The sequence below is a fragment of the Anser cygnoides genome, chromosome 7, assembly GCF_040182565.1.
Source record: "Anser cygnoides isolate HZ-2024a breed goose chromosome 7, Taihu_goose_T2T_genome, whole genome shotgun sequence".
Lineage (NCBI taxonomy): Eukaryota > Metazoa > Chordata > Aves > Anseriformes > Anatidae > Anser > Anser cygnoides.
Window position 1 is genome coordinate 2346246 of NC_089879.1, and position 22755 is coordinate 2369000.

The window sequence follows — 22755 nt, forward strand, 5'->3', positions numbered from 1 at the left end:
CCGCACAGGAACGGCCCTGAGTGCAGACAGTCCCTGCAGGACACCCATTTCTCCTGCTTTGGTAACTTCCAATGTCTTTTAAAAATGTGATCATGAAATATCATTTCTTCTCTATTTATCTCAGCACTACAAAACTGCCTAACTATTGGCTCTACGTGATCTCTTTTATAATATTTTTCCAATCACAAACACCATTGCATTGTTCCCCAGGGATTTCCGTGATGGATCTATCTATCTATCTATTTACACGTTCATGAATCAAATCATCGGACTGGAGAAAGTTTGTATAATCTATAGCTTTCATAAGATTTCACTGAACTTGTACTTCAGGGGGATTTCCAGGAGTGTGACGTTATGTGGACCCCTCTGGGGCACGCACAGATCACCTCCTTTCTTCCCGTGGAATTTACTGTCCTGTCAAAAATCCCCAGCGAGCTCACCCCAAAAGTGAAGCTTAAAATGTATGCCCGGCTCTGAGCCTGCAAAAGGAGTTTCAGGAGCGGGGATGTTTTAATGGGAAACTGAATCAAAAACTAATCATCAGAACTGCCCTCCTGCACACAAGCAGGCTGGAAATTTTATTGCTGAGATATTTGGGGTTTTCCTGATAGAGAATAAAAGACAAATAATCAAACTTACTGGAAAATATTTACATAGGATCACAGAGTGCAAACCTTAGGAAAGCTGAGCGGTATTTACTCATAGGAATAGCCCCGGTGCAGACACCGCTGCGTGCAGCACTCGCCCGTCCGGGGAATTGGAGGGAGTTTGTCTGAGTCAGACACGCAGGCAATGGCCCCACACTGGGGCATCATAATGCTTTAATTAATTAATGTCTGTAAACTGTTTGGTGATCTTGGGATGAAAGGAGTTCTAGAAATGCCAGGTATTATTGAAAATTAATTACTCCAGCCTTCCCCCCAAATCTTGCTAAACATATTTCATTTTTTAATCTACCCTGCTGCTTAAGTAAAGCTCATTGCAGAATTATTTTCTGCTAAGTATCAGAGGAAATGAGAAGGAGCCACCGGAGCAGCAGGCTGAGCTGCAGCGTAAGGCCCTGTGCGGGAGCAGCATTTCGGAGTGGGTGCAGGCACAGGACGCAGCAGCGAGAGTGTGCTGGGGCCTGCCTGGCCCCGTGTCCCCTTTGGTGGCCAAACCACGGCCAGGCCCTCGTGTGGTGCCAAGGGGCTGCCGCAGGAGCACGCTGCCACCACGAGACCAAGCCACGGGACACGCAGGACCACTTCGGGAGACCCAAGGACATCACAAACTGCTCCAGCCGCCACCCTGCGCTCAAGCCGGCGAATCAATCACTCTAAATGCTATTCATCACTCAATCAAAGGAAGACAGAACACGTATATTATTTATACAAGTCTGAAATCATTTCGTGTTAGTTACTGAAGAGTCACCTTCTGCATCATCGCCAAGCAAAAGGGAAGTCCTGGAGGAGACTGCACCAGACCCAGCAGGCACACTCCAAGTGGCTCCAAATGCATGGTTGAAGCAATAAATCGCATACAACAAATAAAATAGACACTGCTATAGTATTGTTCAAGTTTGCAGCTTTATGCACATGTATTTTAATATATGTAATGCACAAATTAGTGATTTTGTTGTTGCCTGTTTGTAAGTTAGCCCTACAGTCTGTCTGGGTCATTATAAGGCCATGGTAGCCTTGCAGCATTTTTGCAGCTCTCCTTGGGCAAATCGACCCTTCCACTTCTATGGGCAGACATAGCCCAAATCTAACACCGGTCTCATAGGATGTTCAGGGGGAAAAATGAAGTAGTTCTTAACAGCTTAGGCCCTTTGGAAAATGTTCTGACCAACTCTCACAACATAAAAAGCGACCCTCTTGTGTATTCTGCAGAGCTGCAGACATTGCAGTCATCTGTCTTCTCCTGGACTATCCCACCCTGGTTCTCCTGTGAGACCAGTTTTGGTTTGCTGAGGTAAAGAAGTTGTCAGATTAGCAGGACCTCCACAGAGGCTGCAGCAAGGCCATCCCCCTGCCACGGCCTCTTCCTCCTCCTCTTCTTCCTGCTCCTCTTCCTCTTCCTGCTCCTCCTCCTCTTCCCCCCTCTTCTCCTTTTCCCTTCTTTTCCTCTTCCTCTGTTCTTCTGTTCTTCCTCCTCCTCCTCCTGTATCCCTGGAGAATTGGCAGCAGGAGTGAGCCGTGTCCCCAAAATGTGCCCTCCATCATGGCTGGATGTGGCAGGGATCACCACTGCTCCGTAACTGCTTCCCACCGGGCCTGGAGGAGAGGAGCTCCGTCCTCACTGACCTGAGTCAAACCCACGGCTCATTTCTCACCGATTCCAATTTTTAGCAGAAAAATATGTGTTTTACCAAATCTTCCTCTGGATACTTCCGACAGTGAACAGCAGATGGGGCTACAGAAATCATCACATTTAAAAAAAATAAATGAAAAACAGCCTTTTACATTCTGAAAAGCAATTTATTCTACACCATTTCAAAAAATAAATAGGATTCTCCTCTTCTGTTTTAAGACATCAATGAATCTGTCGCATAATGGGCTTTTGTAAACCGATTATCCTTGATAATCTCATTAGCTGAAATTATTTTACTTTTCTAACATGGTAGATTTTTAAATACCTTTTATTTCATATCCCTCTGGGCACGTTGCAGTGAAATTTACTATTAAGCAAAATAATTATCTACCTCAAACCTTAATGCTAAAAAGTAAAAATAAATAAATAAATAAATAAATCATTACGATCTAAGGGCAGATATTAGAACGGATAAAGTAGAAGAAAGCCCACAGCCCAGAATGAAAAAGGGAAATTTCCACGAGCAGGCAAACGTCCTCTCCCTGTTGACAAATAAATCGTACTGGTGTCCCTGTGAATACCAAGAAGTGGTTCGCTTCTGCCATGAACCTGCGCCATCACAAGATGGGAGCTGTTTCAGAAGAAGCTTAAATCTGCGTTTTACATGTGGAAGTTTGCAGCTGTAATGGGATTACGGTGTCGGCAGAGGGAGGGAAGTTTGCAGCTGTACTGGTTCGGGGGGTAGGAAGCAGCTGTTAAAATAGAGGACTAATGGTGATTAATTCTTATTATGTGTTTGAAGATCGCACAATGAGTTCAGGACCCAAACCCTCCCACAGGGAATAAACTGAAGAAGGAGGATTTAAAAAGAGGGAAAATAGAAGGGGAATTTTAATGTGCATTTGGCCTAAGCGGCCTGGTCTTAAATCACTTTATTAATATTTAAGCATAATTTAAATCAATGTTATTAAGACAAAAAATATCTATCTGGGGAAACCTGTAATTAGAGCATATTTATGCAGAATGGGAGATCACCTGCCCTCTCTCAAAAGTACACGTACAGGGACCAGACAGGGAAGAGACCCCGTCCCGTGTCCCCCTCCATCGGCAGTGAGGGATGCCGATGGTGGCCAGTAACAGCAGCATCGAGGCGCCGGCAGCAGGAACAGCCCAAGCTGACCTCAACTCGATTTGCAGTCCCAGGAGAACCTGCCGTGTTTCCCAGATTCAGGGCAATTCACATAAGACCCAGGTTATTTGCTGCAATATTGTGGCCGGGTCCTATAGCCAGCTTGCAGAGAAATGCAATGTGCCGGGTGTTCTTGGGCTTCCCCAGAGCACAGCAGGTAGAAGATATGAGATTTCTATTTATATACTGCAGCCCAGCCAAGGAAGTGACAATTTCACAGCAAAGGTAAGGGAATGGAGTGTGAATGTGCCTGGAAAGATGTTGGTGCAGACGGGGTGCCGTGGCCCACCGCAGGCCGTAGTGGGTGCCCGCAAGCACCTGGCCCCTCTGCCTCGAGCAGCTTCTCCCAGCTCATTGATTTTGTGGCTTGACAACATAACGTGGCTCTCCTACAGACCAAAAAAAAAAAAAAAATAATAAAGAAAAAATAAAGAAGGTGAACATTAGCAATAGGGCAAGCTCAAAGATCTGGGCTATGTTTCTCAGACAAGACTTTGGTGAGAATTAATCAACTATCATACACAGATTTCACTGGATTATTAAAAGGGAGAAATTAGAGGGAAAATAAACAGAAAGCTAAACTTTATTTATGTGAACTATTTTGTTTTGAGCTTAAATTTTGAAATCATACCAATCTTTACTAAATTGAAAGAGATCCCCAAAGGTTTGGGGAGGACTAAATAGAAGTTTCCTTACCAAAATAACTCTGCTTGTGATTTCACTGCTTGTCACACTTTTAAGATTTTTTTTTCAAATCAGAACAAATAACTCATGAATGTGTACCAAGAAATCCTGCCTTTTGCATGGCAGTAGCTTATACCTGTTCCCAGCGGAGAAGGTTATTAAATTAAAACATTCCTTCTAGAAGCAACTGATAACTTCACACTGATGATGTAGGTCAAAGACATCTTCAGTAAATTATAAGCCCCACCACAGGAGGAAGGAGTACACCTGGGACATGAAGATCATGTGGATTCCATACTGGAGACCAGAATACCTGTTTTTACTTCTAGCTGCCGCATAATTCAAGTTGGGATATTTTCAGCCAAGTATCAATGGGTCAGTGATAAAGGTTAGGATGGATTTATCACTTGACAGGAGAGGAATGGAGTAGGATGTGATTTAAATCTTGGGTGCTCAACCACGGGGCAAAGTCTGGGCCCTATGTAGGGCTCAGATGACCAGAACATCCCATGCTGGCCTGTGAACACCTCTGAGCTGGATTGCAGGCTTTGTGGGAGGCTTGGGTTTCAGCAGTGTGTCCATGTTATAATTAATAAGCGATTTCTGTTTGAATGGTGTGTTTTGTCTTCATTTGAGCACGTTCTCTGCAAAGACAAAGATCAAGACAAACCTACTCAGAACACAACGAAGATAAAAGGGAATCATAAAAAGAGACAGACAGAGGAAAAGAAAGAACAAGGCAAAAGAGAAGACAAAGAACAGGGAGACACCAAAGAGGACACAGAACAAAGATACGCAAAATGAAAAGACAAAGAAAAGAAAAGACAAAGAACAAAGATGGAGCACCAGAAAATATGCAAGAAAGGCACAAAAGGAAAGAAGGGGAAAAACAGCGACTGAGAACAAAGGGCAGAGAACAGAGCAAGAGTAGAAACACACAGGAAGGGAGAAAAATGGGAGAGAATTCAGCCAAGACGAAGCGTGAAAAACAGCCAAAAGAACAAGAGAAAATAAACACAATGAAGAGAGAAAACAACTAATCATCTTCTGATTTGCATTAAAAAATAAGTTGCGGGAGCACAAGCTCGACAACAGAAACATTGTCAAGTTGAATGTCAAGATTTCTCACATCCTTTAATCCGGTCAGACTGAGGGTACTTTGGAAGCGCACGGGTTGGGTGATGCTGGTGTGCTGGCTGTGCGAGAACGGGACCAGAGAGGGGAAGGATTAGTGCCTAGCACTGAAGAGATGGCAGAAACTGGTGTTGTGGAGGGATGACCTGGTTACAGAACAAAGTAGGAGGGAGGCACCTGCAGCTAAGGGATGTTCAAAGAACAGCAAAATTCCCTTCGTAAGCCTGCAAGATCCATCATGATGAACCAAGCTGGCAAAGGCATTCTTATCCCCTCTATGGCTTCTTGACAAGAAAAGAATGGCAGAAACCAGAATGCACAAGTGTACGCACAATTTTAAAATATTTCAGTAGCTTCATCTGTCAAGGAAAAGGCATGAAAAAAAGAAAAAATCAACCTTATGGTAGCAGTCAGTGCATACCCAGCCACGGTAGAAATAATGAGTTATAATTATGGGTTTTGAGCTGACCAAGGCTGCCTGTATGAGATCTAGAGGTAATATCTAGAGAAACCACCCAGGTTACAGTCCTGCTGGAAAAAGTGAGCAAATAATTCCTTCACAAATCTTGACAATGGAAAAAAGAAAGAAAAGAAAGAAAAAAAAAAAAAACACAGCAATCTAGGAGGTACTGCGTTTCCTGGAGAAAATCAATGAACACTTGGGAGTTTTGTGCACATTGTTAAAAATACATTGGGGATGGAGGATGCTGAGGTCTCCTTGGTGCTGGGCACAACAGGGCAACCCCAGAACAATGGAGGCAACCCAGGGTAAGGTTATATTGCAATATGAGGTTTGAATTCCTGCTTACCCTTTTTTGCCTTATTCCTCATCCAGGCCTTTGGCTTTACTTCGCCTCCTCACTTCCCGGATGACCGACCATGTTTCAAGGCAGAGGTTGTGGGCTGGGTTGGAAGTGTCATTGTCCAGATCTGAGACAAAGAACTCGGATTTTGTACAACACCCTTTGCAAAAACTCAGAAGACACAAGGTCCAGTTTAGTTGCATAAGCCTAGATTTCCTAAGCCCTTCTGTATTTGCTCCTACAGGTGTTTTAAAGCAATAGGTAAATTAATGTAACAATAAAATATTGATTTCTTTCAAATTTTCTGTAGACCAGTGGAAGGTCTGGCAATTGCATCTGTCATAGAAATGTAGAACCATACAAGAAAAGCCTCTTGAACCACAACAGATTTCCAAAATCTAACTTTTTAAAATATTGATATTATTTTTCTTATTGAATCTCAGCTTTTTCTTCCCTTTTTTTTTTTTTTGCTAAGTCAGCTATCACAAAAGCCTCAAATAGCACTGATTTCATACACTTGTCCTTTGTACACTGTGTTTTCTTCTAATTTAATCTATTCATGTTTATATCATATTTAATGTCACTAATACATATAAGCCATAATACTTGATATTCTACATTAAACATTCAGTTGGCTGGCACTACAGGAAAACTGGTGTGCAGTGGGTTAAACCTGCTTCCCATGCTGCTCGTTGGTTATATTTTATTTACCAGTATTTCTATAATGTGCCATTTTTTTTTCCTTTTGAGATTTCCTCATTTCTTTCAGAACACTTTCACCTTATTTCCGGGCTGCTTCTCCCCAAGGGGCAAAGTGGAGGTTCAGAAACTTCATATGAACTTCCTGAAAAAGAAACAGATCACCTATTAAAAAAATAAAATAATAAAATGGAATGTGCTGTGAATATAGCTTAATACATCCCAAAGAAAGAGCTGGCTCTAATCACAACATAAAATTTAAAATTCATTGTCGTACGCAGTTTATTGATTTAATAATGTATTTATTATTTATGATTTCTATGGCAGATGGAATTGTATTTCCATTATTTGATTCAGGTTAATCAGGAGATAATGTTGTTCTTTTATACTTTCACCTAAAGACGCTTCTGGTGCTCGAGAAGCAGATTGTTCTCCATACCTGCAAATCAAATCCCTTTCTGTCATGCAATTATTGGTATTTTCCTACAAAATGATAATCTGTTTAAAGTCTAAGGTTAATATTTGAGCTGAAATAATTGCCCACATATGAATTGCATCTAAAATAGGAAGGCTTCAGGAGGGGCTCTGGCCTCTCAGATGCTTTCACTGCTTTTAAGCACTCGTACCTGGCCTTTGGGATGTGCTGCTCCTCCCAGGACCCAAACCTGCACTGGTAACGCTGCTGTTCTTCACGAGCTCTGCTCGTCCTGGCTGGAGTTTTCCGTCATTCAAGGCCAACACCTCAGGAAGAAAAAGCATTTGCCAGAGATGCTGTAGACAAGACACTTCTGCAGAAACTCACCTTCTAGCCATGTTCTGAGGGACACTGATTTGTTTACCTTCAAATCAGTTTTGACACGGTTTATCTTATGTATCATGAACTTCACAAGTATTTATTATTCCTTTATCCCAAGATCTAACTTCTGCTGCTGAATCATTAGTTTCCCTGAAGAACAGTAAATGCTACTAGTGACAGAATGCACAAGGCAAAGCTAAGAGAAATCAGAGCAATGAGATTTTCGTGCCAACTGATTTTATCCTACCTTAGGTGGATTTCCAATCTTGCTGAGATAGGATGTGGGATTTTACAAGATCTGGTTTGAAATTTATATTGCATCTTTTTCCAAAAGGGCACTCCATCTTCAGAGTGGCCACTGCCGAGGCACAGGCTCGGGGTGCCCAGAAGCATCACCATGCCCAGGAGCTGCTGTTGGGTGTGCAAAGTGCATCTGCCAACCGGCACGGATAGGGCTGAGCTGCCTCCTCGCCCTGACGAACACACCGAGTATTAAGCAGCTCTCACGCCCTGCTCTGGTTAGAGGAGCTCTTCACTTGCTTGAACATTTGTGAAAGTACAAAAAAAAAAGATGCATTTTCAACTCAGGCTGTCTTATGTATGAATATGTACTGCATGCAGGACTGGTGGCGACTTTCTCGTGACCGTATTTTCATCTGCTCATGCAGCTCACTCCTAGAGCCTGCTGGCAGGGTGGCTGGCTATGGGATAGGAGACTCAAACTTTCAAAACTAAACTTTAGAATAACAGAAAAATAAAATACCAGGATTTAATAATGATAAAGAAGACGGAGTAAATGAAAAAGATCAGTTTGCCAAAGTCTGGGAATGTTTCCACAGACAGATGTGAGGACAGAGAAAGCTCCCAGACTCTCCAGGAGGCCAAAGAAAGTCTCATCAGCATATTTTAAGTCTATTTTTACTCCCTATTTTCTGATATTTCCAGAGGCAGGATCATGGATGGACTTAACTCTCCTCCAAAATCTCACTGGACTGCATCTCTTTTAGGGGTTGTGAGGATGCCAGCTCTACCCTTGCCACAGTCTTGCAACCAGAACTTCTCCATCTCTTCCCAGACAGGAGAAAACACTGCTTCCACAGCACTGCTTGTCTGCAGCTACCATACAAGTCGATGAAGCCAGGGAAAACTCCTGCTCTGCTGATGGTATTCAAGGAAGAAATACCTGGATATGTACCTGCATCACAAATTTGTGCTTTATTTCATTTTATTTTTCCCTGACAAAAAATAAACCTCACGAGGAAATCTGCCCTTCTGTCTCTGCAAATTTAGGAAGGGATTGAAGAATGGACTGAGATGCAGAGGTGTAATTTCAGTGCTACTACAGCCCCTGCTCAGCTACTACAGTCCCTTCTCAAGAATTTGGCCCTCCACAACATCAGGCTCAGGCACGTTCCCACAGCACAGCTGTAAAAGCATCGCTCACTGTAAAGGTCCAGTTGTGCTGCAGGACAAACATACGGCTCTTGCCAGCCCGTCCTCTCTTCACTGCTACACACTCTCTGAATTTTATAGTTTGAAAATGAGGGGCATCTTACCCAATTAGGTACTCCACAGCCTAATCAGCTTCTTTCTCTACCAGGAAAATATTATGTGTTTCGACCCAGCTGTTCCCTTGTGTTGTTGTGTTGTCAGTCATATTCTGCTGGAGAGAAAAGCAATGGTGAGCCGAGGACATTCCTGCACATCTGTTAGCTGAAAGACAGCAACAGTAAAGGATTTTAGAGCAATTTCCAGAAACAATAAGAATTAGTCGCTCATCTGATACTAACAATGTGCACCTTTTCCTCTTCTTTAGCATGTCTGTCAAATAATGTAATTATTAAGGACCAACAATGTGGCTTTTTATGGGAACCAGTACCGACTACGCTGGAGTATTGCATTTTTAATTATTATGATGTTAAATTGCTTTAATTGCTGACACTCTCCTGATTCACAGAGCATTTTTATAACATTTATTAAAAAAAGGCCAAAGTTTATTTTACAATCTGCAATAAAGCAGAACACAAAAACCAGCAATTGGCTCAATGATCCCAGCACATTAGTTTTATACACAGACTGCATATTATTCTTGCTCTATAAGTGATGTGAAAAGCAAAATTGAAGTCCTGTACAAAATTTGATCATCTTACTTAATAACAACAGATGCTCAAAGTGGTGGCATTTTGAAAAGAGCTCTGTATGCTACTGGTTATTAAATGGCAGGACATTTGGCATCGCCTAGCATTATACCATTTGAAAACCATAGAGTCACATAAATAGCCGATGAGAGCTAGAAAAAAATTAGCTCCTGTCTGCATAACAAAACTCACTTCATTTAAAACATTTAAAATGGTTAGGCTGCCTTTCAAAAGAAAAGTCTGTAAAACTTATTGGAGGGAGAGCTTCCCTTTTATCTGGAAAACACAGGAAAGCAAATATGTTGGGGGGAAGAGAAGAAATGGTTCAACAGCATGACTGATCAGCCTTAACTGAGAATGCTAATGGCTTCTGCTGCTTTGTGTCAAAAGCTCAGTACAATTTGGAAAAGGCTCTGGCACAGAATTTCCTTCTTGATTTTAAAATGAAAATATTGGCAATATGTAGCCAAATTAACATAAATGCAGGACGTATCAACAACACATGGGTATCATTTTAATAGTGCAATTCCTATTCAATAAAGAGGAATCAATAAAGAGAGTGGCTTACTTTCTTCCCAGTATAAATTACACTCACAGAGCATCCACTGCCTACATAGTTACCCCACTGCTGTTTGGTTAGATTCATACATACTATAAAGAGTTCTAATCAGGTTGATACACACATACAGTGTAGCTTTCTCATTTTTATTTGAGCTTAACAGCCACTATGTTGTGCATTTATCAAAGCAGAAAACACCAGCATCTATTTGCCCAGTGTGTTTTATCTACATCAACTCATTCCACACACTGTTCCAAGGAAAATGAGCAGGGCTGCAAAGAAATACCTGCATCAGGCATTGCCACCATTTGGAGAAAAAAAAAGAAAAACAAAAAAAAAAAAAGAAAGAAAGAAAAAGTAATAAAAATAATAATCAAATAAAGAAGAGTTTCTCTGAGAACTGAAGCAAAGATTTGCTGGGCTATACGGGATGTGTACGGGTGCCTTGCACATGCTTTTTATGTCTACTTAATAAAATCTTGAAGATCAGGTTATTATGGAAGTGCTTATACATCCTTAAGTATGGCGTTGCAAATGGTGCTGCTATAATTAAGAGTGCATTGTTGTTTGTTTTATGCTAATCTTCCTTCAGTGTGACAGACTGTCACCTGCATGGGGGGTAACTTTCAGCACTATATTAGCCCATATGGCACAAGCTAAATTGTATCTAAGCTATGGGCTAATTATGGATGAGTTAATAAAACCAAGCAATGTCAGTCTGGCCACTTCTTCTGGTCCTCTGCCGACCCCCCAAGTGAGTTATTGCCTGCACTGTTCTCTTAAACTATTTCCATTTTTGTTCTCGACAGTTGCTTCCAAGCTTTATGTTTAAGACTCTTTAATCCTTTTCCTTTCTCAATCCCACACATGATCAGATCAAAACAATCTCTCTACATTTTTTTCCATGTGATAACTTTCCCCTGTTAATCAAGGGGTGGAGCAACCTACCAAATGACAAAAGCCCAGTGTTAAGTTTCCTGGAAGCTTATTTGCACAGCTGTGATATAACAAATATATTTTTGTATTCTCAGGAAGTAAAATATATGGATCGTCTTCTCTAAGTATTGGGTGAAAGACATGAAAACTTATTCCATTAAACGAATATCCAGGTAACATAAAACCATAGGAGTGGACGAAGATGGTAAAGGAACTTCTCACATGTTTTAAGGTGAAGCACACGCTTAAGTGCTTTTTTGGACAAAGGCCCAGCTTCTTTCCCTTCTTCAAAAAGAGGGGAGGGAAGACGAGGGTACCTTACAAGTGTTAATGTTCCCACATCACTCTCCCTGCTCTGCTTTGTCCCCACTTTTGCCTTTCGGTTGTCAGCCTCTGGCAGCTCCTCAGCATGCTTTGCTTCTCCAGCGTGCATGGGGCTGTGCAATGATCTCCAGTGAAGCACAGTGCTGCGGGACAGAAGATCAGACTTTGGCCCCACGAGAAACAGAGAGAAACTGCAGAAAAATCTCATCAGTGACTGAGGAGGGGGAAAAAGGGTAAAGTGAATTGGACTTCAGTAACAGGAGAAGAATACGGAAAAGGAAAAGTAAGTGAAAAGGCCCATCATTTCTTCACCTCCACTTGTGCAACAAAGAGCATCTCAGGAGCAGGCAGAGATCAAGCCCACCTGTGAAAGGTGGAATTACTGAACAACTACTCAAGCTTTAATTAAACCAAATTCAAATAAGGAATTCTCTTTTTCAACAAAAACATCATTCTAGGGGAGATGTTCATTAAACCTGGCAATCGAGTGCTTCCCCAGATGTATCGGTGTACAGACACCTCGCAGCAGAAGTCACATTCAGGACATGAAACATGTCCAGGTGCCTGCTGGCTTGTTGCACCGTCCATCCTCAACCCAAGAGAGCAAGCCTTAGGACGGACTTGGCGTGGTTCTGCTCAGCCAATGTCAAGGCATCCTCTGCTGGTTTATGGGGCTTTCAGGATTTTGTTTTCTGCACTCAGTTCAGGTGAGTTAGCAATGGAGTAAAACAACAATAAGGTCAAGCATAAACCTCTAGAGAAAAGAAAACAGAACATTCTCTTGCCTTGTTGGAACTTCATTTCAGTCTTGTCTCCTCATCTCAGATAGAAAACATGTGGAATGCACATCTTGGACTTCATTTTCTTCACAGCATTTGTGGAAAATGAAAAGGAGAGAAACTGAGAAGTGCTGAATTCGGATGTGGTAGCAGATGCTCAACACTTTGTGCTTTGGCCCCAGCACTCCCCAGAGGGATCTTAATATCTCCCTGTGAGCAGAGGTCTGAATTATGTCAGTACACTAAAGACATTTAATAAAAACTTGCATTAAAAAAGAGAGGAAAAAAAAAAAAAAAAAGCAGGCATAACTTCTAGGAGTCAGCAACATCCTTCCAGTCTGAGCAGTCTCATTTTCTCATTTTTAGATAATGTTGTGCAGCTCCAAAAGGAAATACCACAAGGTTCCTGTGCTTCAGAGCTATTACTTCCACATTACAACTTCATACCATTGTCAATACAAGTATGCGAGAAATAAGTAGATTTCTTGTTCTTTATTTCCTGTAAGGAGCTATGCCATGTTTCACACAATGCCTTGTTAAATAAAAAATCATTGGGCAAGCTGCTTTTAAAACCATCAGATGTAATGAAATGTTTTATCTGGAACTGGAATTGCTTTTCCAATTCCAAGTTCTACTCTCTCTTTGGCTTTTTCTTCTTTCCCTTCTTATTTTCTTCCCTCGCTTTATAGACAGTCTGCTAAGCTACTCAGACCCACTGTACTGAAAACTCTCTTTTCACTCAGTGAGTCACCCCTGGAAATGTGTTATTGCCTCAAAAATCAGGTTCAGACCTAATCACCACTTGGCCAGTACAAGGAGACAAAAGCAATATCATTGTTATTCATGTTACCTAGTCCTTTCCCAAGAAAAATTCTTCCCTGGACTATTCCCTCACATGAGTGAACCCGTAGGCTTGAAACTGAGATCAGATTTTCCCCCTAAAAGATGAATTTAATTAAGTGAAATTCAATTTTAATTCAAATTAATTCTGAGAAATGTTATGGTCCACGTTACCCAGCTCAGCTTAAATGGTTACAACTGCCCTTTCTGGCCTGATGGATCTCGGTGAGTTTAAGATTCTGTTAAATTCATAGAACCACAGAATCATAGAACAGTTTGGGTTGGAAGGGATCTTATAGATCATCTAATTCCAGCCCCCCTGCCATGGGTAGAAACACCTCCCACTCAAACAGGTTGCTCAAAGCCCCATCCAGCCTGGGCTTGAAAACTTCCAGGCATGGGGTATCCACAGCTTCTGTGGGAAATTGACTTTACAGATTGATTATGTCATAGTGGTAAAGCTTAATTCAGCCTTCAAAACTGAGCGGGTGTATTTTTGCTTGTGTTCTTTATAACACCAATGAGATTTTATATGATTACTGTTGTAAAAACACTGACACAGGAATTACCAGATTGTGTCTCCATTTTAAGTATGTGCTTCTAAAGAGCTTCTGGAGAAGGTTGCTTAGGTCATTAACGCTGTCACAGGTGTTCGTTCTCTTGTTGGGTGATTCTGATCACTTGAGAGCAGAATGGCACCTAAATAGTTCTTTCCAGCAATACCGGGGACTTCAGCAAGCTAGGAAAGGCAGTCAGCAGCATCCTCAGTAACTGGAAAACTCTACTTCTGCTATGCGAAACAAAACTTGATTCACTAGGAGGATGCGTGAGAGCAAATGTTCTGCTGAAGACATCAGTGGTTTTGTGGCTGAATCGAATAGGGTCCTGCACAAGCTTTTACTGCAGCAAACGCTTTGTGAATGACCAGCTAAGCTCTGTGACCTATCAAGTTTTCTAATGCAAAAATAATGTAGTACTACTTCCCTTTCAGTCTTTGTTCTTATGAATTACACCTCAGGTTGCTTTCTCCTTGGTAGTTATTCCTCTTCTGTATCACCTTATGTTTGAAGAGATCTAAAGTTAAGACCACTTAACAGCACACTGTGTTCACTATACAAATTATTGATTGCCCGTTTTTAGACCATTTCTCTTACAGTCTCCTGTAGTGAATCGAGAATGGAATAAGGCTGATAATATGTGCCCTTTCTTCAAGTTCAACCACCAAAACGCTTGGGTTACAATCTCACAGTATGTTTCTATCATTATCTCGCTCCCCCTAACCAGTAACGCTCAGGGTTTTAGAAGCAGAATAGCACTCATTGACAGTCTGAGACACTAGTTATTTTTTCTATTATATCTGCATATGTGAATACTGTAGTAGAAACTGAATTGTACACTTTCCATATTTGTTTCCATATTTATTTTATCAGAAAATAAAGTCTGAGCCTAGCTGCACAGATAGGATGCATTTATGAACTTACCCAACCTTGACGTTGTTCAGACTTTTACTTCCAGAAGACTCATCGATACACTAAAATGAAGCTTACACAGCAAAACCCCTCTCTTTCAGGTGTCTTGCAAGAACAGAGGGAAAAAGCCCAATACACTGTGGTCTGAGAAAACGAGGATTTGATTCTTATTTGCGTGAAAGACCTTCGATACAGAAACCATTGCAGTGGAAGCAGACACTGTTCTACATCTTGGGAAGACCATGTGTTATCCCGTCAACAAGCTAATGAGGCCACTTTCTCCAAATGCAAAAGGTGGAAACTTTCCAGCACGTGACCAAAGGTCTCCAGGGAGCCCAAACCACCAGCAGCTCTCTCCTGCACTTCTCACTCTCGAGCAGCCTCGCTGGGCACTGTGCATCTGCCAGACCATCCCCTCCATCCTCACTGGGGCCCATGAGACTCACATTTCCAAGTCCTGTGGAGAGCAAAAGGGATGGTTGGTCGTGCTTTACCATTTCTCCCGTTGCCACCTGGGCAGTGGGGAGCACGGAGCAGCAGGTGCTACACCTGCCAGCTCACCCTTCACCAATATGAAGACACCTTTGGTGAGGCGAGGGACACACCGAGCAGGCTAACCACAGATCATGTGGATTTAGAGAAGAGATGGCATGACGTTAAGCTGGATTGTGTATAGTATTCCGTTTCCCAGCAGTATGAAGAATCTATTTACATAAGAGAAAGGTCCTCATTTATAGTGGAAAATTCAATCATTTGATATTCAGCAGCTGGATACTGTAAAAATCATTCTTCTTGTATCTCATATTAACTCACGGTAAGCTGATACACCTGAGCTTTTTACAACACCCGGGGTTGAGTATATATAGATTGCTCAACTTGGAAAGGTCACTCCGTGCTGTACACAGGAACCTGACCACAGTAATCTGTAAAGAGCAGATATTGTTCTCCTTGTTTGTAAAGACTTCAGGAATGTAAACAGCAGCGCTCGGGCTCTTTCTTTGGGATGTATCGAATTCGCGAGTGTTGTGCGCGAAGTTTACAAATGTAAGGCTTTGCAGTTGGTTTTGGCAAGTCTAGTCATAATCTTCAGTGAAATCAAAACACAGCAAAGATCACACTCCACATTTCTAAGACCTCATTTAATTAAAAGCTTGCGTTGGGAAGGGATAGTTTCAAGCTCTCCCCCCTTCTTCCTTTGCATACAGACATAAACATTTACCAGAACCAAACTCAGCATTGATTTTCCTTTATCCCTTGCACTCGTCTGAAGTCCCAGGAGATGAACAGATGAGGTTAAGGTTAAGAAAGTTATGCGCAACAGCTCTTAACCTGATGGCTAGGAAGATAAACAACACGTTAGTATTGTTTAGGTGAACTCATCTATCAAATTACTTATCCCTGCTGGATTCGCTATGGAGCGTTCCCACTGCTAAGTGAGCACTTCACCAGTGTGTCCTCAGAAGGCTTCTTTGCAAGATTTGAATCAAACATCCATTATGGAAAAAGTACAGTTCCTTGAAGTTATGACCACCTGTTTGGACAAGGTCACCTGGCGTGAGTTATTGTCCTGTCAGATGCGGCCGAGATGCAGTTGCAAGGGCATCTAAGTAAGGTTAGAGACAGAACAAAACATAAGAGCAGAAATTTGCTTGATGCTGTATTACTTCTCCGTATTTTTTCCACTGTAAAAATTCGGATGCCCACATCAACTCTCTCTTTTAAAAGCTCATTGAAGTCCAAGGCTTAGCAGAGATTTTTCCGCAGGTCAGATCTTCAGCTGGTGTAAATTGTCTTAGCATTGGTGACACCAGTGAAACCACAGTAATTTATGTTACTGGGAAGTAATGTAGCTGGATAACAGCGTCAGGTTAATCACTGACAAGTTCCTCTGGTATTGATGGTTGCTCCCAGCACACATTTAGATGAGCCCCAGTCTAAAGTTGACTTTTTGGTGATGTTCAGAATTTAACAAATGCGTCTTTTAAGGACAAACCCTGGAAGCCAATGTACTATTTATAGTGGCTTTGTACAATGAATTGTGCCAATTTCAGTGACGTTATTTCCATCCTGCAATTGCTTATGCTGGAAAGACAGTAAATGCTATATTTCCTCAATATGAAACTAGGAAGTATTCAAATATAAAATCCTAAGGAAGTTCACCGTCTTGCTCAGACATTTGTTCTTCATTTGTCTATCAAAAGAAAAAAAAAAAAAGAAAAAAATATGAACAAAGAAAAAGAAAAAAAGGCCTTGCTTAGTAGTTTCTCTCTTTTATTTAATTATTTGCACAAATCCAGATCACTTCTTTCCTCATGTAAAGATTTTTATTTATTAAAAATATAAAAAGAAAAAGTATGTGAAGAGGTTTGTGTTTTTTTTTTTTTCCCTCACAGTCTGTCTATTATTTTCTTTAATTTAAATTTATTTTTCTCTACAGATATGTTTCTGGCTACAGAACTGGTCATGAATAAAACTTAAAACTTGCGATACTGAATTTTAACCTCATCAGAAGTCAGCAGAGACAACTTGCCACTTCAGTTCTACTTCACTCTCCAAAGAAAATCAAGATAAAATATTAGCAACAGCAAACAGCTGTAGGCATCAGGGTCCATTTAACTACCGCTGCAGCTGGAGGAGCCAAATTCTGCTCTGTGAGGCACAGGCTGAGTTTTTGCCTTTTTCCCCGCAGCTCCACTCTGCCCACTGCGTGCTGCCGTCACTTCCACGAGTAGGTGCTAACCTCATTGCCCAGAGCATGCGCGGCCCACGCTTAGCAGGGCTGTGCTCCTGCTGGAGAAATAGCCATTATCCAGCGAAAACAGCTACTCAGATTTCATTCCCAAAGAGAGGAATTTGGGGTTGTGATCCACCGAGATCTGGATATTTTCTGATGATCATTATCACCAGCCAAAAAGCATCAGCAGTGTCGACTCAGTTACGTAAACACCTTTTTAAGCATGCAGAAGGCAACAGCTCATTTATCTAATTTTATCTTCAAGCAATAAATTGAAGAACAGTTAGTCTGGACTGTTCGGCTCACCACAGATTTATAGATGTGACAGCTGAACTTCAAAATTAGCAGAGGAAATTTTACTTTCTTAGTCATTACTTGAATAACTCTCAAGTCTTTTAGTATCATAATTAGTAGAAGGGAAGTCAACAAAATATAATTTGTCAATAGAAAGTGAGAAGATTTAGAGTGAATGTCTGATAATCATAAGCGGAAATGTTTTATGGGCTGATAATTAAGAGTCTGTAGCAGAGTTTTTTCAGAGAAAACAGTGAATACTGAAGTTACGTATAAGCACTTAACATATTGGACAATGAAATGGGCTGATTTATCCACCTGATTTAACCTAGGTAAGGAAAAAATGCATTTCTGAGTAATTTGTAAGGCCCAATGCATCCACTTTCCTTGTCTTTATTGCAGAGCCTCAGGCAGGTGATGGCTGCAGGGAGCATGGGGACTGAGCTGGAAGCTCGGACACCTTGTCCTGCCTTCCACAGTGACAAAAGAAAAGCCAGAAAAACTTCTGCTTTGTACATGGTCCTGGTACAGGAGCGTAACACTGCTGCAAGTGAAGCATTTCCAGTACTTGATTCTTCTTTTGTTATTTCTAGTGCCATGGGAACTATCAGCATCCAGCTGCTCTTTCTGCCACCACAGACATCATCCTCCAGGCTGAGCAAAAAGCAGAGAAGTGCCAATCTCCTGTCCAGTAAATGCACATGCTTCTGCAAATATGATTTGAAAAGAAACTCAAATGGGGGAGAGAAGGTTTAGAGAAGATCTAGTTGTGGGGACGGAAAACTAACCAAGTCCTGCTTGCTTTCTATAGCCAATATCACATACAAGCCTGAAACAAAATGGCAATGAATGAAGAAGGTTATGGAACAAAAATGCATCTTTAATCTGAGACGGCTCCTGTAAGAACTTATTTTTAAAAGCTCTTCATAATTTCTTTTTCTTTACACATATGGCTACTGTGCAGATGCTCAAGGAGAAAGAATACGGTGTGCCCATAAAGCAACTAGCACGTTAAGCCATATTCAAAGCAAATAATAACAAAAATTCACAGTAAACCTGAAGAAGCACCACTTGATAAATTATAGCCAGAGGCTATTTGTACTATAGAAAACTTCTTTCGGAGCCTGAGAAAGCCATTTCTCTCTGCAGGAGGGTTGCTCTGTGCCAGGTGGTTCCGAACCAAATGTCCTCAAAGCACAGCCCCTGGAAGAGCAAACCCTGGGACAAAGGAGGAGCAGACCCCTGGCACCTCGAGCAGAGTGAGGAGTGGGGAAAGGGACTGCAAAAGCATCCTCAAGGCCCTCCCTGAAGGCCAGTGTGCAAGACAGAGAGAACTGGGGCTATTTCCCTTAATTCAAGGATCGGCTAAGGACTGACGTTGCCTGAGATCAGGACAAGTCATGCAAAAGGCCGTTTCGACCTACTCTTTCTTTATGTCTACCACAGGTGTTTTAATTTACTCAGGACTGTATGATTTGGCCCTTCAAAATTAGGTAGTTATAGTTGCCTAGGCACATTTGTAAGAAATAAGCATTTCCCTCAAAGAATCATTAAACGAACGTTTCTTTGATCATATGATCATTTCTTTGATCGTACACCAAAGAAACATTAAATTAAAAATCATAAAAAGTGTCAAAGTTAGCTGCAGGAACACCCGTATTTGGCTTGGTCTTTGACTGATGTAAGAATCCAGCACAATCTGAATGCCTTCAAAAAGATTGGGCCAATTCACAGTGCGGAGAATCTGCTCCATTGTGCTTAAACCCTCCTCAGCATCTTGACATGCTCGGGTAGTTTAGTGTTTATTCTCTTACATTGAAAAGACCAAAATACACATTTTTCATGTGCTGTCAGCAAACCGCATTTGATTTCTCATTGGCTGAAAATATCAGCTGTGGCCGGCCGCAGAAAGGTTGTCCAGCTGCTTGGAGCCCATTTAAATATGAATTGAAACAAGAGTGTTTCATGGAAATTTGGACGCTCCTAGCTCTCACTGGCTTTGTCCGCCTTCAGATTGTTTGTCCCTCCTTTCAGTTCAATAGCTTCTTTCAAATTGTAACAAACAAGTGTGCTGGGGAATACCACAAAACAGCTCCAAAGATGTAGTGCTCTTTTATATTGCTGGGCATGTCACTTGCTAACAACCCAAACGCCTGCTCCTGCAAACTGGAACAAGGGCAAGAACTGACAAAAATCCCCGCTCCTGAGGAAACAAGCAAACAAAACCAACCCACCCCTCCAAACAAAGAGCAAAAAAAAGAAGAAAAAAAAAATTTCCTCAATTAGGCAGTTGAGAAAATGGCCAGAACCTGGCATCCCTTATTCATGTGTGGGCCTTGCTTCCCTCACACGTCTGGCTCGTTTCAAACGGCTTCTGTCAAGAATAATGGCCAAGAATTGATTCTTGATCTTCCACGAGAAAAATAAGGTACAAAGTAAAGGAGATAAACTGTGCTGTACCAGCATAAAATAATGATGATTTCATAGCAGAGCTTCTTGACTTGCATGAGATTAATTGTCACATTAGAATAAATTTCTAAACGGGGCACTAAGACTTCTTTTAAAGATTGGATTTTCATGGATATGTATTTTTTTAATAAATTTTACTAAAACAAAATTCAAGTCTAAATTCAGATGACTAATGTATTGCCAGATTTGATTGGATTGCAATCTCTGGAAATCAGCAGCAGTACAGTGGAATTGTTACTATTATTACTATTATTATTACTATTAGCATTCTTATTTTCCTAATGATCCACTATGTTTCTGCTTGAGTTACTTGGGGGAGAAATGAAACTGCAGATACAACATGAACTTTTAAATATTTTTGAAGATTGGCTGATATCTTAATAGCAAATTCTCACACTTTTTTGCCCCAGAATTCCTCTATCTGCTGCTGACTTGCAATGTCAGGTTACCCCAGACACAGACCTGACCTCTGTGATCCAGAATTGCTCCCTTTCCTGATATAACTACATGGAAAGCTGTTTTCTCTAATGAAATCAGGAAATAGCAATGGCAATTCCTGCATGCCCAGAGCACGTTTCCTACCTTTTTCCTTTCCCTGATGGTCATGGACCTGCAGTATGGGGAGGCTTATTTCTTAAATGTCATCGCTTTTGTCCCTTTAAGTTCTATTAAGATAGGTTATTGACTTTATGTATAATTAATGGCTTCCAAAGTCCTACATATTTACACGTGATAAATCCTGGTGCTGGGAAACCAACAAACTTCTGTTGTTTATCACCCTCGCGTCTTCCCCACCCAGGAGTAACAGAAGTCACTTGAACTAAAGCCCTACGGCTTCCTCCATAAACATGTCTGGATGTTTCTCACTTAGGTCGACGTGACAATTATTAGAACTGGCACATATAAACACGAAAAGCAAGAGGCATTAACAGGTCTATTCACTAAGGGTTCTGCACCCTTTCCACACACACGCAAAAAACTTAAATAAAAGTAACATGCCTAAATTGTGTAAATGTCAAGGTTTTCTCATTCATTAATTCCCCTTTCCTTGATGTGCAGCGCTCCCAGCTCTGCCTGTGCTCGAAGGAGAAGTGCCGGACTGAGAAAAGGCAAGTCATCCTGGCACATTCACCGTCTCACAAAGGATGCAGACTTCGGACTATGATCCAAAAATGCACTTATGTGCATTGCACCTAGGAAGAAGCGTTTGTTTGGAGCTCGTTTCCCTTCGTCCCCGTGGAGACTGACAGCAATAGCATTCACCACACCGGCCCGGGAACAGCTTCAAAACGTCCTGGTGCCCCACAGCCCCAGCCCGCTGTATCTGAATTAAAGGCACAGGAAGGAGTGGAGAAAAAAGTTCCTTTTTCCCACCTTTGGACTGTGCCGGAGAGCTTCTCCCCCTGGTCATCTCGGGGCACAGTGCATACCCACGGAGGAGACTGAGGGCTCGGTGGTGTCTCCCCCCCCATCAGTAAAGTCTGTTCTCACAGGAGCTACAGCACCCCATGAGAAATGACCACTCTGGGCCATGTCTGGGCTCCCCTCTGGCACAATGAGGTGCTCCCAGGACTCTGGCTCGGAGCAGAAAACGCGGCTGGCAGGCTGCCGGCTTGTGGCATCACTGGGGATGGGGGTCCCCTTCTTTTTGGGGGGGGGGGTGTGAGCTCTTTCTTCCACGCAATGTAAGAGAACATTTTATTTGTGAATGGTCTCTTTCTTCAGTGGAATACAGTCTCTATTGGAAAAATAATCTCTTTATGTACTGAAAAATACCTACTGCTTTCAACCCCCCCCCCCAAACAATTCCTTACAGACCCTATAGAAACAAAATCCCCTCTGTGCTTGATGCTCCTGCACGTTTTGAGCTTAAATTCACCCAGAACGGCCGCCGTGATTTCACCACCCTCGTATGACCAACAGCAAAAGAGCGGGGAAAGAAAGGAAAGGCTCGAGCCTAGCGCGGGCTGCAGCACACAAACCCAACCCCACCTCTGCCACGGTACGGACTTGCTTTCTTCCTCCCGACTTCCCCGGTCACGTAACTGGCACGTGGCGCGCGGCACAGATGGCGCGCGGTGGCACGCAGAGAGCGTGCCAGCTGTCTGGCGCGGGGACACAGGTGCTGCTGCTCGCCTCCGCTGCTAACTGGAAGCCAGACCTCCAGGAGCCAGCCTCGAAGAAAAGACAAGGGACGCCGTCCGCAGCTCCAGCTCTCAGTTTTCAGATCAAGCCACGCACATGCACGGAATAAAGGATTGCAAGGCAGAATTATCTCCCGAGAGATGCTCTGCGTTATACTTAAGCTTGACGCAATCAGGTATAAGAATTTCATTGATGTAAACAGGCAACATACGATTACAGACCTTTTTTATGCACACAGACCATACATTCATCCATATGACAAACGGAGAGTAACGCACGAGTTATTCAGACTCTCACTGCAGTCTGAGTTTCCAATATATCTCAACGGCAAAGACAAGTGACCACACGTACCCTTTATAGGAGTGAAATATAGGACTAGGCAAGAGAAAATCCCAGATTCATCACTCCTTTGAGTTCGCATCATCTCAATTGTACCGTGATTTTAAAGTTAGTGATGTTTATTTTCAA

General features: G+C 42.1%; 1 long non-coding RNA gene across 2 annotated transcripts in view; it reads right to left on the reverse strand.

The window, feature by feature from the left end:
- Positions 1 to 1490: 1490 nt before the first annotated feature.
- The window catches only part of LOC106038967 (uncharacterized), an 83752-nt gene continuing 62487 nt past the window's right edge, over positions 1491 to 22755 (reverse strand). For both annotated transcript variants that reach the window (XR_010832870.1, XR_010832871.1), the window contains exons 3-6: positions 9157 to 9260; positions 7431 to 7545; positions 6112 to 6949; positions 1491 to 4812 (exon numbers count right to left, since the gene is read on the reverse strand). This is a non-coding gene — a long non-coding RNA (uncharacterized lncRNA). The remainder of the gene's footprint in view (positions 4813 to 6111; positions 6950 to 7430; positions 7546 to 9156; positions 9261 to 22755) is intronic.